The 18,057-nt window shown below is 40.7% G+C and overlaps 1 long non-coding RNA gene across 1 annotated transcript in view; it reads left to right on the top strand.

Annotated features, from left to right (window-relative positions):
* Positions 1-8,113, top strand: part of LOC126108859 (uncharacterized) — a 43,574-nt gene extending 35,461 nt beyond the window's left edge. The window contains exon 3 of the long non-coding RNA XR_007523643.1: positions 7,671-8,113. This is a non-coding gene — a long non-coding RNA (uncharacterized LOC126108859). The remainder of the gene's footprint in view (positions 1-7,670) is intronic.
* Positions 8,114-18,057: the final 9,944 nt, after the last annotated feature.

The following is an 18,057-nucleotide window of genomic DNA, read 5'->3' as shown; positions in this document are numbered from 1 at the left end:
CCAATTCCAACAGTGACTCGTTGATATTATAGTCATAGGATACTATGTTTTTTCGTTTTGTGAAGTGCACAATTTTACATTTCTGAACATTTAAAGCAAGTTGCCTATCTTTATACCACTTTGAAATTTTTTTCAGAATCTGGATTAATATTAATTCAGTTTCTTTCAGACAGTACTTCACTATAGATAACTGAATCATTTGCGAAAACTCTGACGTTACTATTAACGTTGACTGCGGGGTCATTAATATACAATACGAACGGCGAGGCTCCCGAGACAGTTCCCTGGGGCACACCTGTACTTACGTTTACTTCTTACGACGATAACTCTTCACCAAAGATCGTTACCAAAAAGTCTTCAATCCAGTCACAAATTTCACTCGTTACCCCATACGATTGAACTTTACACAATAAGCGAAGATGTGGTACCGAGTCGAATGCTTTTCGGAAATTGAGAAATACTGCACCTAACTGATCCCGTCGATCCAAAGCTTTCAGAATGTCGAGTGAGAAAAGTTTCGTACAATCGATGTTTACGAAATCTGGGCCGGGTGGCAGTCTCTGCCATCAGTTGTAGAATACTGCTAGAGTGTGAGGGATATTGAACGTATACAGAGAAGGGCAGAACAAGTGGCCACAGGTTTGTTTGACCTCTGAGAGTGTGTTACAATGGTGCAGAAGAAACTGAACTGGCAGACTCGTGAGGGTGGACATAAAGTATCCCAAGAATGTCTACTAACAGAGGACAAGAACTGTCTTTAAATGACGACTATAGGAATTACTACTACATATCACTCTTGTAGGGATCATGAGGACAAGATTAGAATTATTACAGTATACACAGAAGCATTCAATCAATCATTCCTCCCACAGTCCATATTTGAGTAGAACGGGAAAAACCCGAATAGCTGGTACAGTGCATTTCAGGTTGTTTGCAGAATATAGGTGTAGATGTGTATGATGCTATATCTTTTGCTGTGTGTTTTACTGTGACATAGTTTTGCAGGTAAATTTAGTGATATGAATGGATACTGTGCGCAAACTGTGTTATGAATAGTTTGTTGTAAAGAAATAATAAATTGGAACAATATGCTCAGCACTGCAGTTTTTCTGCAAGAACAGAATAAATGTTGTAAGTGATAAACTTTTTTTTCCTCTGATCATTTTGTGTGGGGTATCAGTGAGAAACAGCTGCATAACGATTGGGAATTGTGTGTAAAGTGTGCCGGAAGTAGCCAAGTGCTCTCATTCTCAAATACTGGATGAATGAAGTCCGTTTACTGGCGCATCGCCAGTTATGTTGCCCCTCCAGCCACCCCTTTGTGCGCTACTGTCTCTTGCTGCCAGCTTGGCTCGACCGTGTTAAGAGGTGAGTTTCTCCTACACGTCGGTCAGGGGGCCTATAGATGGTGTAATGTAATGCTGTAACTGGTAGTGCAAATAAAATAAAACTGGAAATTTGGACATCTGAAGGTGTTTTGCCTCTGAGCACTATGGGACTTCTGAGGTCATCAGTCCCGTAGAACTTAGAACTACTTAAACCTAAGGACATCACACACATCCATGCCCGATGCAGGATCCGAACCTGCGACTGTAGCGGTCGCACGGTTCCAGACTGAAGCGCCTAGAACCGCTCGGCCACCCCGGCGAAGGTGTTTTGATTTGATGTTTTATATGGAACAGCTGAGGTCCGCAACCGTCTTGTATAAAGGTGGGCTTACAGAGAGAACTGTCTCCCTCCATCTGCTGTACATTCCCTTGATTTCATTTTCATTCCATTCATAACTTAAATTTTCCACTTTCCACGATCCATATTCAGATTTTCATGGTTTTTGCATTAAAAATATGTGGGTTACTGCTACGAGTCAGAAGGATTAACAATGAGGATTGTCATTGTCCCAAGTTGCATCGGAATTGTAGTTTTGAAAACTAGTTTACGAATAGGTTGGTGACCAGTTTCTATAGTTTTCTCTCTGTGCAGTGTGTCGATTATGTGAAACTTGCCGGGAATGTAATATCTGCTTGTGTATTGTGTGTATTATGTATTGAACTGGGGATCTAGAAACGATGGAGAGGCTTCGTCCCGTCTCAGCCCTCAGTGGTTCACGACCCCACAGCAGTCCACCCACCTCATCGCCTCCCCACACCGAACCCAGGGTTATTGTGCGGTTGGGCCACCAGTGGACCCCTCCTCCCCCTGGGAACGACTCGTATCAGACGAGTGTAACCCAAATGTTTACGTGGTAGAGTAATTGTGGTGTACGTGTACTTGGAGACAGTATTCGTGCCGACATAATGTAACTGAGGCGGCATAAGGGGAACCGGCCCGCATTTGCCGAGGCAGATGGAAAACTGCCTAAAAACCGTCGACAGGCTGGCCGGCACACCGGACCTCGACACTTATCTGCCAGACAGATTCGTGCCGGGGACCGGCACGCCTTCTCTCTTGGGAAGCAGCACGTTACACTGCGCACTTATTTGGCCGGGCAATATCTGCTCTCTCACATCTAAGTTCGACATCTGTATGTTCTTTGCAGTCAGATTTTGTACTTCAACTTTCATTTCACTTTGACGTTACCCTACAGTCGGAGTCCCGACATTTGATCTGCTCTCCAGAAGACTGATGTCCTGTTTCATGTGCTGGTAAAACTTTTTGCAAGTTGTTGTCATAGTGGCTTTCTGACACTTGCATTGTTTGAAATTATGTTAAAAATTTGTATAGACAACTGAAGGAAATTTTACACTGTTGCTTGCAGTAAAGGAAAAAACCTTCCATAACTGTGAAATGCAACAACAGAAAAATGCAACTTCACCATCTCCAAAGATTATACATACCACAGAATATAATGTCTTGGTCAGTGAATATATCTAACAACAACAATTTAAGTAGGATGAAAAGGATAGATTGGTAGTCACCATATAGAGTGGAAGTATTGGCTTGCAAATAGGCACAACAAAAAGACTATCAAACATCAAATACATCAGCCAACAAGGCCTTCATCGGAATTGGAACACACACACACACACACACACACACACACACACACACACACACACACACACACACACACTTTTTAGGCGCACATCGCCACAGTCTGTTGCTGCCGAGGCCAGAATGTGAGCAGCAGCGCGTGATGGGAACAGTCTGCGTGAAGGGGGTGAGGAGGAAGCTGGGGCACGAAAGGAAAGGGGTAGCAGGGTAAGAGTGGGGGTTGGTGAAGTGCTGCTTGTGGGAGCATACAGGGGTGACGGAGGGGGGGGGGGGTGGAGTATAGGGCAGCTAGCTGTAGCCATGAGGTCAGAGGGGGGTGGAGGGGGTGAGAGGGAGAGAGGAGACCAGAAAAGGACAGAAGTAAAAGACTGGATGCACTTGTGGAATAGAAAGCTGTGGAGTGGGAACAAGATAGGGGATGATGACTAATGAAGGTTGAGGTCAGGGGTTTACGGGAACATAGGATATCTTGCAGGGAGAGTCCTACCTGCACTACTCAGGAAAATGGTTTTGATAGGACGCTGTGAAGCACTCATTGAAATGAAGAAATTCACGTCGGGCAGATTGCCGAGCAGCTGGGTGGTGCAGCCGTTTCTCGGCCACAGTTTATCTGTGGGCTTTCGTGCGCACAGACAGCTTGTCGATTGTCGTGTCCACGTAGAACGTAGTACAGTGGTAGCTGCTCAGCTTGTACCTCGTGCGACTACCTTTACGAGTAGCCCTGCCTTTGATGGGATACATGATGCTTGTGACCGGACTGGAGTAGGTTCAGGTGGGCGCACAAATGGGACAGGTTCTACATTTGGGTGTATTTCAGCGACATTAGCCACGAGGCAAGTGTTCAGGAGCAGGGGCAGAGAAGTGTCGGATGAGTATATCTACATCTACATCTACATCCATACTCTGCAAGCCATGTGACGGTGTGTGGCGGAGGGTACCTTGAGTACCTCTATAGGTTCTCCCTTCTGTTCCAGTCTCGTATTGTTCGTGGAAAGAAGGATTGTCGGTATGCTTCTGTGTGGGCTCTAATCTCTCTGATTTTATCCTCGTGGTCTCTTCGCGAGATATATGTAGCAGGGAGCAATATACTGCTCGACTCCTCGGCGAAGGTATGTTCTCGAAACTTCGACAAAAGCCCGTACCGAGCTGCTGAGCGTCTCTCCTGCAGAGTCTTCTGCTGGAGTTTATCTATCATCTCCGTAATGCTTTCGCGATTACTAAATGATCCTGTAATGAACCGGGCTGCTCTCCGTTGGATCTTCTCTATCTCTTCTATCGACCCTATCTGGTACGGATCCCACACTGCTGAGCAGTATTTGAGCAGTTGGCGAACAAGTGTACTGTAACCTACTTCCTTTGTTTTTGGATTGCATTTTCTTAGGATTCTTCCAATGAATCTCAGTCTGGCATCTGCTTCACCGACGATCAACTTTATATGATAATTCCATTTTAAATCACCCCTAATGCGTACTCCCAGATAATTTATGGAATTAACTGCTTCCAGTTGCTGACCTGCTATATTGTAGCTAAATGATATGGGATCTTTCTTTCTACGTATTCGCAGCACATTACACTTGTCTACATTGAGATTCGATTGCCATTAGTTTTAGTCGGTGGCAGAGTACCACTTTGGGAGGGATGGGAAGGAGAATGAGCAGAACATTCCTCATTTCAGGGTATGATGAGAGGTAGTTGAAACTCTGGTAGAGAATATGATTTGGTTGCTACAGTCAGCTACTGAGTTGTGAGGGGAATGCTCCTCCGTGGCCCGACGAAGGGACATAACACGTACTCAAGTCTGGTCACTAACATCACCTATCCTGTCAGAGGCAGGGCTGGTCGTGCGATCTACAAACTGAGCTGCGACCACCGTGCCGTGTTCTGTGCGGGCACGACAACCGACGAGCTGTCTGTTAGCACAAATTACCGCTGACAAACTGTAGCCGATAAATGGCTGCACCGCCCAGTTGCCGAGCGTGCTACCCGGTACAGAGTTCTTCATTTTAATGACTGCTTCACAGCCTGTGCCACCCGTATCCTCCCTACCGACACCGGCTTTCCTGAATTTCACAGGTGGGAACTCTCCCAGCAATACCCCCCAGGCCTCGACCTTCATTAACTACCTTCACACACCTATCCCCATCACTGCTCCCACTACACAGCCTCCTGTCCCACGAACATATCCACAACAATCGTTTTACTCCTCTCGTTTTCCACTGCTGCCCTCGTCCTCCCTGTCTTCTGTCTTAACGTTATGACTGCACCTAGCTGTGTGGCTGGATTGAAGAGTTTTTAGCAAACAGAACACAGCATGTTGTCATCAGTGGAGAGACGTCTACAGACGTTAAAGTAACCTCTGGCGTGCCACAGGGAAGTGTTATGGGACCATTGCTTTTCACAATATATATAAATGACCTAGTAGATAGTGTCGGAAGGTCCGTGCGGCTTTTCGCGGATGATGTTGTAGTATACAGAGAAGTTGCAGCATTAGAAAATTGCAGCGAAATGCAGGAAGATCTGCAGAGGATAGGCACTTGGTGCAGGGAGTGGCAACTGACCCTTAACATAGACAAATGTAATGTATTGCGAATACATAGAAAGAAGGATACATTATTGTATGATTATATGATAGCGGAACAAACACTGGTAGCAGTTACTTGTGTAAAATATCTGGGAGTATGCGTGCGGAACGATTTGAAGTGGAGTGATCACATAAAATTAATTGTTGGTAAGGCGGGTACCAGGTTGAGATTCGTTGGGAGACTCCTTAGAAAATGTAGTCCATCAACAAAGGAGGTGGCTTACAAAACACTCGTTCAACCTATACTTGAGTATTGCTCATCAGTGTGGGATCCGTACCAGATCGGGTTGACGGAGGAGATAGAGAAGATCCAAAGAAGAGCGGCGCATTTTGTCACAGGGTTATTTGGTAACCGTGATAGCGTTACGGAGATGTTTAACAAACTCGAGTGGCAGACTCTGCAAGAGAGGTACTCTGCATGGCGGTGTAGCTTGCTGTCCAGGTTTCGAGAGGGTGCGTTTCTGGATGAGGTATCGAATATATTGCTTCCCCCTACTTATACCTCCCGAGGAGATCACGAATGTAAAATTAGAGAGATTCGAGCGCGCACGGAGGCTTTCAGACTGTCGTTCTTCCCGTGAACGATACGCGACTGGAACAGAAAAGGGAGGTAATGACGGTGGCATGTAAAGTGCCCTCCGCCACACACCGTTGGGTGGCTTGCGGAGTATAAATGTAGAAGTAGATGTAGATGTAGATGTACCCTCTCTCTCAACCTCGAACGTGTATGGTCCCGCAAGTAGCAGTGTACCTCCCCCCCCCCCCCCCCCCCCCCCCCGTCCCCCTCCTACTCTGCTCTCCCTCTAGCCAGCCCCTCCCCTTCCCTGCCCAGACTCCTTACCCCTGCTTCTGTCATGCAGCAGTTTAATTCTGATGAAGACCTTTTTGGTCGAAAGGTTGTGCCTCTCTGTGACTCAACGTCTCCACTATATGGTGGGTTGCAGTCCATCCTTGTCATAATATTATAATTATTCCATCCTGGATTTTCCATTGTTTGATTTTAACAATAATTTAATGAAATATGTAAGAATGATCAGTGAACCTTTGTGTTCATTCAAAAGACAGAATAATATGAGCTTCATCTTCACGTAAGGAAAATGGCGTTTGAGAATTCTGTGTAGAATATGTATAGTGTTAAAAAAAGACACAATTCTTGTCCTGGGAACATCTTGTAGGGTTCGTGCTTTGCAGCTTGTACTTATTTGATAAATGTGACATTTCGTAAGTGTGGCTATGTTTCACAGTAACAGTGTGTAAAGACAGTGATGCGTGTACCGTAGAGGTAAGATAGCTAATAGTTCTCAACTGGTCTTGTGGGCACGGTTTAAACAGAAAGATTTTATACGTGATACTCGTGTCAGTTGATGGAGTGCACAGAATGCAAGTAATCTTATATCTCTACATCAGTATATACAGCACGTTCGTTGTTATTGACGCCGATGTGGATATATTCGTTTGTTTGTCCTCTGTATCAGATGTCACTGTTGATTGGCTGTATTCCCTAACAGCAGTCTGGAAAATAATGATTTTGAAGTACATCTCATAGTTTACATAAAGATGTCCTTCACCAAATTATTGTCTTGATTACATATTATTTGGCACTGATTGGCCTAATCTGGCTGTGTGGAAACCAGAGATTAGATTTTTCAGGAACTTAAAATATAATTGTCCATATTATTCTGTGTTTCCTTGCCTCAACTCATTTGCAGTGCAATTTCTGCAGCACAGTAAGACTTTTATTTTATGTTTACTGCAAGCAGTACAGTTTACTGCAATCGGAACAACTGTGAAATAGAATGAGATACATATAGGTGTGGTGCATCAGAGAAAATGTTGCATCAGATGCTCAATAGAGAGATTACACATTAGAATGTTGTACGTGAATCATTGTAGGAGCATTGTAGAGCATCACTATATGCTCTGATAACATCAAGTGAAAGATACCTGTGATGTTTGTTTAATCTACGTTTTAAGACATTCTGAACCACTTGTAATTTATGCTATTGAATAGTTTGCACAGTTAGTGTTTGAATTATGTACTACATGTTATGCTGCAACTTGTTTAATTTCTTGAATTAGGATCCCTTTTATTTCGCAGGTAGACGAGTGACAGCGGTGTTTGCCGAGTCTCACAGTGCCGTGAGAGAGGTGTGTCCTTTTGCAGAGCTGGCATAGCTTGCAGGTGTCTGGAGGTGCGGAGCTCAACATTACCAGGAGGAAGATACAGCGTCTGCGTTGCAGGAAGCTTTTTGCTGCAATATTAGTGAAAAAATTCACACTCTTTGGCTGGTAACTGTTGGCTGTAATTCTTGTTGTGGCCATTCACACCTTTAGTTACAAGAATCAGGGATGGTTCTTAAGCTGGTAAAATAATTAATTATTGAAGAGTTTGCAGACTATTTACAATGTGAAAGTGACCTCTTTGTTTGAGGAAATGCCGATATTGATTCGAATGTGACGATAAATGAAAGGAAAATTGCTGTAGGTATCTTCTTACCCCCTGTCGTGGCATATTAGAGAACAGGTCTATCAATGTTTTTAAAAGATGCAAAAAAAAAAAAAAAAAGAGGTTTGTAATGTAAATTAGTTTTTCTCCGACTGACAGAAAATATTTGTGTCAAATGTGTTTGGATGCTGGAAATGAATATACTTAATCATCCAGATGCTTTTCGCCTTTGTTATTGAGACATCATTAGCAAATGACCTGCTATGTTACATTATGTTCGTTTGCAGATGTCAATTTTTGGTCCAAAAGAATTTATGTACAAACTTTAATGTAAATGCAAGTGAAATGTGGCTAATTTCTGACTGTTCTGCTTTCGCTCTTGTGGTAATAGATTGAGTCGCACTTTTTCCTTTCTTTTGTGTGTTGTTAACATATCTAATTTGCTATTTCTGTTTTCTCACTAAATTCTTGCCTGTACTGTGGTGTATTAATTGCTACAAATTACTTAACAGTGGCAGAAAATGGACACTGAAAGACTTAAAGTATTTGTGTTGTGCTCACACCATTGTGCCTTATTCTAGAAAAAGTTTTTTTTTGGGCAGTGTTTGCAAATGGACAGGCCTGATGAATTTTTAGTACACAAGCTGCAAATTTTAAAACTTTTTGAATATGGCTGCGCTTCAGCAACTGTGCATACAACAGTTTCAGCAGATTGAAAATATCAGCTAACCAGTTGCAAACTGCAAGTTTATTAAATTTTGACTGTAGTTTTGACAGTTTTATAACTGTCTTCTTGAGAAGGTGTTGTACAATATTATGACATTGTGTGTAGAATAGATATGGTATTGTTACAATAAAATAATTACAGGAAATGTTTACAAATAAGTTTAGTGAAGCGTGCTCACGTAGAATCACATTATCTGTATCCATTGTGGGCGTCATTGACTCTGTCTAGTACACGTGCGTCTCATTCAACTAATCGACATATAAGATATATGATTTAAAAGTAGTAGCTCTCTGCTGTAGAGCTTTGTCTTAAACTTTTTTAAAATATTAGCAATGTAGGAAAAGACAGATACTGCTTACTGTGTAGAAGACACATCAAGTTGCAGACAGGCACGATTAAGACACTCACATATAATAGCTTTTGGCCATGATCAGTAGAGAGAGAGAGAGAGAGAGAGAGAGAGAGAGAGAGAGAGAGAGAGAGAGAGAGAGAGAGACAGACACCTCATGTCCACATGACCGCCAACTCCAGCTTTTCGGACTGGAATGCATTTGGCGATTTTGTGTGTGTGTGTGTGTGTGTGTGTGTGTGTTTTTTCTGATGAAGGCTGTGGCTGAAAGCTATGTGAGTCTGTCAGTTAATTGTGCTTGTCTGCAACTTGACGTGTCTTCTTTATGGTAAGCAGCAATCTGACTTTTGATAAATTATTTATATTTAAAAAAAATTTTAAGCAAAGGTCTACAGTAGAGAGCTACTACATTAAATCATGTGTTTTAAATGGTGATTAGTTGAATGACATGCACATATGCTAGACAGTCAACGACTCCCACATTGGATATAGATGATGTGATTCTATGTGCAGATGCATCACGAAAGACCACACACAGTGTTGTAGTATTTGTTAAAAAAGGTACAATACCTCCTGAAGAAGACAGTTCTAAAACTGTTGAAACTGTGGTCAAGCCTTAATAAATTTTCCCTGTGCAACTGGTTGGCTGTTGTTTCCAAGTCATTGAAACTTTTAAAATGTTTAGAAATTAATGTACATCCTTTAGAAAGATTTGTTAAGGCTCACCCTATTTTTGTTCTTTCATTAGGTAGTTGTAACTCCAGGAATACCTACTGTAAACCACACGAAGACTGCACGACAGCTCTTTGATGTGTTCTTGAGTGCAGTGGTATGGACAGAATAAGAAGAGAGAAAAACGAGATTGAGTTATTTCTCTAGGGCACTACACCCTGAAAACGTGCAGCTCGCTATGCTAGAGGGCTGCTGAAAGAGGGATGTGTGCACCACCTCTCACTTTGCTGCTATGTGCTGTGTACCTGCCAGTGAGAAGTCTTTCATTTTAAGATATATCAAACGCAAATGTGCCAGTAAAAGCCGGCCGGAGTGGCCGAACGGTTAAAGGCGCTACAGTCTGGAACTGCACAACCGCTACGGTCGCAGGTTCGAATCCTGCCTCGGGCATGGATGTGTGTGATGTCCTTAGGTTAGTTAGGTTTAAGTAGTTCTAAGTTCTAGGGGACTTATGACCACAGCAGTTGAGTCCCATAGTGCTCAGAGCCATTTGAACCATTTTTTGCCAGTAAAATTTCAACTGGTGGAATAAATGCGTGGTAGCCTCGCAACCCAATTTGAACCGTACACATCGGTTTGTATTTCTTCAAACACTTTCAGATTATAGCGAAAACAATATTTATCTGTATGTTGCAACACGGTTACAGGACCCTCAATCGCCTCACTCTTAAACTGGTAGTCCTTTGTTTTCTACGGCAATCTAGGAGATTTTAACGCAGGAAAGTCGAGCTGTCGGCTGGCTCTCAACATAGCTATACGTTGTTCCTCAGGTATAAGGTCTTTCACGACACTTCGAAGCACTGTGTAATATGCATCTGTGTGTGCCCTGCTTGTTAATGTAATTGTGCTCTATCAGATCTGTTATTGGGTCGTATAAATAAAAAAGAGAACATTCCCCCGGGAAGATTCTCAGAGCAAAAGAACATTCTCCGAGAAAGTTCACAATTTAGTACGAATAGAAAATTCTCTGACGGGGGAGTTTCTTCTCACTGCCTCCCCACCTCAGTGTGTGTTGTCTGCCGTGCCTGGCACAGAACACCCGTGTAATGTTATATTTCATCCAACGCACCCAAACAGACAAACTGTTCCACATAATAATAAGTTTATTGCAGCCAAATAGCCATACAAATTCAATCTACAGTGATAATAATAAGATAAATTAGAAATTTCACATATTGCGATTTGCATAGTCACTTATTGTTCGTGTCCTTTTGGTACAGAGCTCAGACGTTTGCAAATTTGGTGACACAGTTTACACTCGCACATTTCGTTTGGTTCGTGATATGACGTGTTGTTGCAAATAAGGTGGTGGAAACCGTGGACTGCTAATGGTGATCAAGTGTCTCATTTCGAAGTTTTCCTTTGTCTATGTTTGGTCAATTGTGGCACCTGTGTTGTAAAATTCTGGAGGTATGTCTTCCCTTTTTTTCTTCAATGTTTCAAGTAGACTTTCCGAGGCGCTGCTATAGGGTAGCATCAGGATTGTCCGAAGGTCTTCAGTGTGGAAGGGTTCCCTCGCCTGTAGGTATAAGTGTCGATCGTGTTGTTTTGGACACTCCTATTGCTTTCTTTATATAGGTCGCCTTCACTCTTTATAGTGTTGTTAGGTTGTTCACTGTAAGATGGAGTCCAATAATTTCTATGCCGTACGTCAGTATTGGGAATATTTTGGCTCTGAATAGTGCCGTTGCTGTCTCTAGGCTAAGGGATCTGATGTATTGTATTTCATTATTGCCATTATTGGTTGCATTGCTTTCTCTGTTACATGTTTTGTGAAACATACAAATATGGAACTGGCTTCAGTGTGTTCTGGAAGAGTTGCACTACATTTCGATTTTACTTTTTATGTGCGCCAACAAGTGGTTACGGACAGTTTACAAAAATGCATTTGCTTGCGATGTTACCGAATTTTCGATGCGCAGGAAAGATTTTTGTTATTGGAGTTATGTGAACACACTTTGCGAATGAAATCTTAACATTACGTGACATTTTCATCTACTCCAAACCAGAACTTTGTCAGAGTTTTCTAGCACAAGGTAATTACGGTTAACCCTTATGCGGTCGCACGGCTTTCTGTAACTTTAATAGTTGCGCAGGGTGGTGTTAATGCTTTCGGCCCTGAGACATAGCGCATGAAGCTCTACCACGAGGCCTAGCTGTTTGTAGTGTATTTTAATTTACAACTCCCAAATAGTTTTTGTTATAGTAATGACATTACCCTTATTGAAAAGCCTGAAATTTCTAGTTCAAAGTTATGTATAATACTTTGGTCTCTTAATTAATATTTGCTTTCGTGAAACTTTCAATTATAGCATTGTTTTTGAAAAGAGGAAAAATTGGTCAAGGATATATGCACTTAATGCTCAGAAGGAATACTACGTTATTTTAAGGAAGAATTTTAATTATTATTTATACTGCTTGTTTTATATACAGTAACCTCTTTTGGCTTTATTTTAACATGCAGTTTTGGTCTTTGTATGATAAATTTTGAAACACGGTAGTTTGCACAATCCCACTTTGCATTCATTACACTGGTAGCTTGTGTTGTTATGCCACACTTTCCCAGTAAGCTTTTGCCTCTCAGAGAACACACTACACATTGTTTTTGCTTCTGTTTCTTGCCTATTTCTGTCTCAGTCTTTTCCCAAAAATGGTTTCCAGTTGATAATATGGAGAGTCCCGATGTACCAGGTTGTGGTTCGTGATCTCTGTTGTCTGCAAGACCTGCACAGATCATTGTCATAATCTGTGATGCTGTGAGGCACTTCCCAATTACCTTGTTGTACAATGTACTTGAATTTATCATCACCACTAGTATTATGTGGAATGACAATTGTCTCCACCACTTCACTGTTCGATGCTCAAAAGCCCCGTACGATAGTCACTGATAAGTAGACAACCAACTCGTTTTTATTATAGTCCACCACACAGGCTGGTTTTGACTTCTCTCTGCCTCTCTTATCAATATAATGCCACAATCTCAGCAGTGGGTCATTCCACTGTTGCGGGTGTGACATTTTGTCACATTTTTCATGCATAAAGTTATATTTATTCGTACTTCAGGTGTCAGAGTAAGGCTAACTTTAATTTAGTGAATAGAATAGCATGTTATTAAGTTCCTGTAAAAATTATAGCTCTTAATTATACACTCAACCTGCTAAAAAAATCGTGAAGTAGTATTGCAGGTGTCACAAAACTTTACCCTTCATTTGCACATAGCCGTGTTCTTTAGTTATTTCGTCTTCTACTTCTGAATCAGGATGGTTGATAATTTTTTTCACAGTGAAGAAAGGAGTAATAAAATACAAGATTGATAATTTTTATTCACAGACACTTCCAAAAGACAACATATTTTTTTCCTTCATGTTGCGAGTGTGACACATAGATACATCAATATTATTGAGTGAAATTTAAAACAAAACAGCAAGAAAATGCTTTAATTATTATATTAAAATGATAAAAACTTAAACAAGAGAGAACTAGGCCTATTTCAATACTACTTAAAAACAAAGTGTCCCCTGTTATTCATCAGGTTGGGTGGATTTACTTTCTGGGAGATTACTGAAATATTTTCCCAAGATATGTCTTCTTCTGTGGGCCAAATCCAGCATTTCCAACTGGGTTGCATATACTTCAGTAAGACCTGCTAAGCTTATTCATCAACTTGAAGAACTTCTGCAAAGTATTTCTTCCTCAAACAGGACTTTTCAGTGACAGTTAACTCTGACCGTACAAAGTCTCCTATAGTAAGTTTCAAGGATTCTTCACTATCAACACTACATATCGAATTGTGTGCATTTTCATGGTTATGAAGTGATATCACTGTTGTAATTTCTTGGGCAGATGTAGCAGAAACCCTTATAACTCCCTCTTTAACTGCTATAATGCAATGGAGTTTGTGCAATCCTGGAATAGGGTGTACGGCTTTCCAACGATTATCCAACATAGCTGTTGCTGAATTAATTTCTTCAGATGATAAGTAGAGGGTGTAATCCCTTTCAGTTTCTACTTGACGCACTTGTAAAAATCGTAAGCAGTGTTAATAGTAACCCTCCGTGATTTTACAGTTCTCCGCACTGTTCTTTTTACGGTACCATGCCATCAACGGCACCTTTACCGTGAGTACTGGCAAAAAAAAAAAAAAAAAAAAAAAATTCCAGTCACCAGTAATGGCAAAGTCAGCTTGTAAATATGTAAAATTTAATGATGTGAAGCGATTCTTGAATTTGCGCTGTACAACCGTCAGAGAAAGTCTTGACTCTTTGAAGATAAGGAAATTATTTCTTTAGGTCCTGAAAAAGCAGCTTAAGCATTGTCGAAACTGAAAATTTATTGTGGGACAAGTCATCGATAACAGTGGCATAGCTGCGTACGGTGCCATCTTTAATCCAGGCCACAGCTGTAAATATAGTTGTCTGCTGTTGGTGCCAGTGAGAACTCTGGATCTCACCCTGACAAACAGGAGTATAGTTTTCAGCATAGTCAACCTGCAAAACCAAATCGTGATTACTGAAATTTACTTTTGCATCCTCAAAGTACTTCCCTTCTTAACATAACAGTGCAGTTTGAATCCCAGAAGCTGTTTTTCCATTTCTTTAATGCCATTCAAAACTGTCCCAACTGTTTCTATACGGTGAGGGCGACCTTCAACATCTTTCCATCGAGTCCATTCGAGCTCATTGTTCAGTACTTGTTCATCGACAAGGTTCTTCGCATTTAAAGTGTTACACTTTTCCCAGGCACTGGACATACACTTACAATTTTCTGTGTCACAAACAAGAATGCTAACTAAATCTTGTGCTCTACTTGGAAATGTATCGGTTTCTCTTAAAACGTTTTCAACCAAATGCTGTATGTTTGCGCAGTATCGACAAATACACACATTATGTGGCATAAATGATACAGGGTATACAAAAGAATTTTGATTTTTTTATCTGTTGTTGTTGTTGTTGTTGTTGTTGTGGTCTTCAGTCCTGAGACTGGTTTGATGCAGCTCTCCATGCTACTCTATCCTGTGCAAGCTTCTTCGTCTCCCAGTGCCTACTGCAACCTACATGCTTCTGAATCTGCTTAGTGTATTCATCTCTTGGTCTCCCCCTACAATTTTTACCCTCCAATACTAAATTGGTGATCCCTTGATGCCTCAGAACATGTCCTACCAACCAATCCCTTCTTCTGGTCAAGTTGTGCCACAAACTTCTCTTCTCCCCAATCCTATTCAGTACTTCCTCATTAGATATGTGATCTACCCATCTAATCTTCAGCATTCTTCTGTAGCACCACATTTCAAAAGCTTCTATTCTCTTCTTGTCCAAACTATTTACTGTCCATGTTTCACTTCCATACATGGCTACACTCCATACAAATACATTTTATATCCTCTCTACTTCGACCATCATCAGTTATTTTGCTCCCCAAATAGCAAAACTCCTTTACTACTTTAAGTGTCTCATTTCCTAATCTAATACCCTCAACATCACCCGATGTAATTCGACTACATTCCATTATCCTCGTTTTGCTTTTGTTGATGTTCATCTTATACCCTCCCTTCAAGCCACCATCCATTCCGTTCAACTGCTCTTCCAAGTCCTTTGCTGTCTCTGACAGAATTACAATGTCATTGGCGAACCTCAAAGTTTTTTATCTGACACTCTGGATATTGAAGAACAAATTGTTCATATGCTTAAGATATTGTCATCGTCATATAGCACTTCTGTTTCTGTTATTGTTCTCCAGTTTCAGGGTTCTCGACACTTACCACATCTTTTCTTCCTGGTTCTTTTCGGTTTATGTCGTCACGAAGGTAGAAGTTCTTAATTTTATTTTCTGTATTACTCCCTTTCTTGTACATACCTTTAAGTTTATTTGCAACTTCAGGCAGCTCATCATTACACAGCTTTGCCACTACATCCTTTCGTTTCCTTGGGCTGCGTGGTAAGCTTTTTTCACCTTGTTTACCGCCTTCCCAAGTGATCTTTTGGAACTATATGATTTAGAGGGTGACAAAATACAAGATGAAATGGAAGTTTGAGCAGGAATTTTATTCTTTTCTCAATGCCTCCTTTGTCTTTCCCTATCTTGCTTACGTTTAAGTTTCTTTTGATCATCCTGCAAGGCAGCTTTAGTTTTTTCTCTCCGTTACTTATCTCTTTTGCGTTCCTTTTCTAACATTGCCTGATACTGAATTGGAGAGTGCTTCAGTTTTTACCTAAACTTGCGGCACCTTTCAGTGGATGACATGTTTGTCCTATAATAAATTACAAGAATAATACTTTCAGCTGGTTGATAATAATAACAATCACAGCAATAATATCAGCAATAACAATAACTGTGTCTGTTGTTACAGTAAAATTTCCTTGTTACAAAGTTCTGGTATCACGGTAACAGCTCTAACACTCGGACATGTCACACCCAAAACACGTCTCTTGACATGAGATTGTTCCTACAAAAAAAAAAAAAAATATAATTCAAAGTTGTAGCCCATGTAACTAACCTCACTTTTACAAAATTTCAACTTTACATGACATGAAACGAATTTTTTTTTTTTTTTTTTTTTTTTTCCGTGGCTAAGGCCTTATCGACCATACACCTGCTCTACGAGCCTCTTCCAATTATTTCTATCCAGGGAAATTGTTGTCCAATCAGAGTTGATGCCCATCCTAGCTGCATCTTCCCGGATATTCTCCATCCACCTAATTCGAGGTCTTCCTCTTCTTCTCTTTCCTTCTAATTTCTTAGTGGATGCTATTTTGGGTAGTCAGTTCTCCGGCATCCTTGCTACATGACCAGCCCAGTTCAGTCTTCTCTTCTTTAACATTTCCACAATGGTACTATGTTTGTACAGCTCCCGTAGTTCTTCATTTTTCCTTATCCTCCACTCCATGACATTTTCATCGAAGATTGGTCCAAATATTTTTCTTAGTATTTTTCCTTCAAATATCAACAGATTTTCTTCATCTTTTTTCCTGAATGTAATAGCTTCACATCCATATAATGCTACTGGTACAATAGTTGACTGATAAAAACGGATTTTGAATTCAGTACAAAGTGATCGCATCCTTAAAATTTTCATACAGCTGTAAAAAGTTCTATTAGCTGCTGCTAGACGGGCGTCTATTTCTATTTCTGCTCTATTGTCTCTGCTAAAAAGACTCCCTAAGTACTTGAAGTGGTCAACTGCCTTGAAAGTGAGACCATTTACGGTCAGTGGTGTATTCTTTTGGAGTTTTTTACTTATGACTAGATATTCTGTCTTTTCTTCATTCACATGAAGTCCAGCTTTCTCAGCTATTTTGTAATAATTTTGCATCATCCTGATTAATTCAGCTTTTGAAGTGCTTATTAAGGCTACATCATCTGCATAAGCAAGTCTAGTAATGTTCTGTCCCTGCAGTTGGATCCCTTGTGGATTAGTTTTGGTGAATTCTCTATCAATCTTCTCTAAGATAATATTAAATAGAATAGGTGAGATGGCATCCCCTTGTCTCAGTCCAGTGTACACCTTAAAATTTTCAGTCTCTCCTGCAGGTGTCTTAACTTTGCATATGGTTTCTTCCAAACACATTTTAACTAATTTGATTAATTTTAATGGTATTTCAAATTCTTTCATGGTGTTTAAGAGTGTCTGTCGGTGTACGCTATCATAGGCCTTCTTGAAGTCTATAAATAGAATGTGGATATCTACATTAAATTCCCATGCCTTCTCAGTTATTTGTCTCAATGTGAATAAGTGATCCAAAGTGGATCTGTTAGTGCGGAAACCACATTGGTAGTCCCCAATCAGTTCTTCGGTTATGGGAATCAGTCTGTGTAGTATACACATCGACAAAATTTTATACGTGACATCGAGTAGGGCAATTCCTCTGTAGTTATCACAGACAAGGGGATCATTCTTCTTAAAGATGGGGCATATAATTGCAGTTTTCCAATCGGCCGGTATGTTTTCTGTCTCCCAAATTGTTTCAATTAAGGAATGTAGTTCTATTTCCAATTGTGGTCCTCCATTTTTTAAAAGCTCAGCATATACCTGGTCTTCCCCACAGGTCTTGTTGTTCTTTAATTTCTTTATTGTTTGCCTTATTTCATTTACTGATGGTGTGGTGACTTGTATATCAACTGCATCTGGTTCTTCAAATGTAAAGTAATATTGTGGATCATTGCAGTTGAGCAGCTGTGTAAAGTATGTCTTCCATGTTTCTTGTATGTCATTCTTGTTTGTAATTATTTTCTCA

The sequence above is a fragment of the Schistocerca cancellata genome, chromosome 11 (genome assembly GCF_023864275.1).
Source record: "Schistocerca cancellata isolate TAMUIC-IGC-003103 chromosome 11, iqSchCanc2.1, whole genome shotgun sequence".
Lineage (NCBI taxonomy): Eukaryota > Metazoa > Arthropoda > Insecta > Orthoptera > Acrididae > Schistocerca > Schistocerca cancellata.
This window is presented reverse-complemented; position numbering and strand designations above follow the sequence as displayed.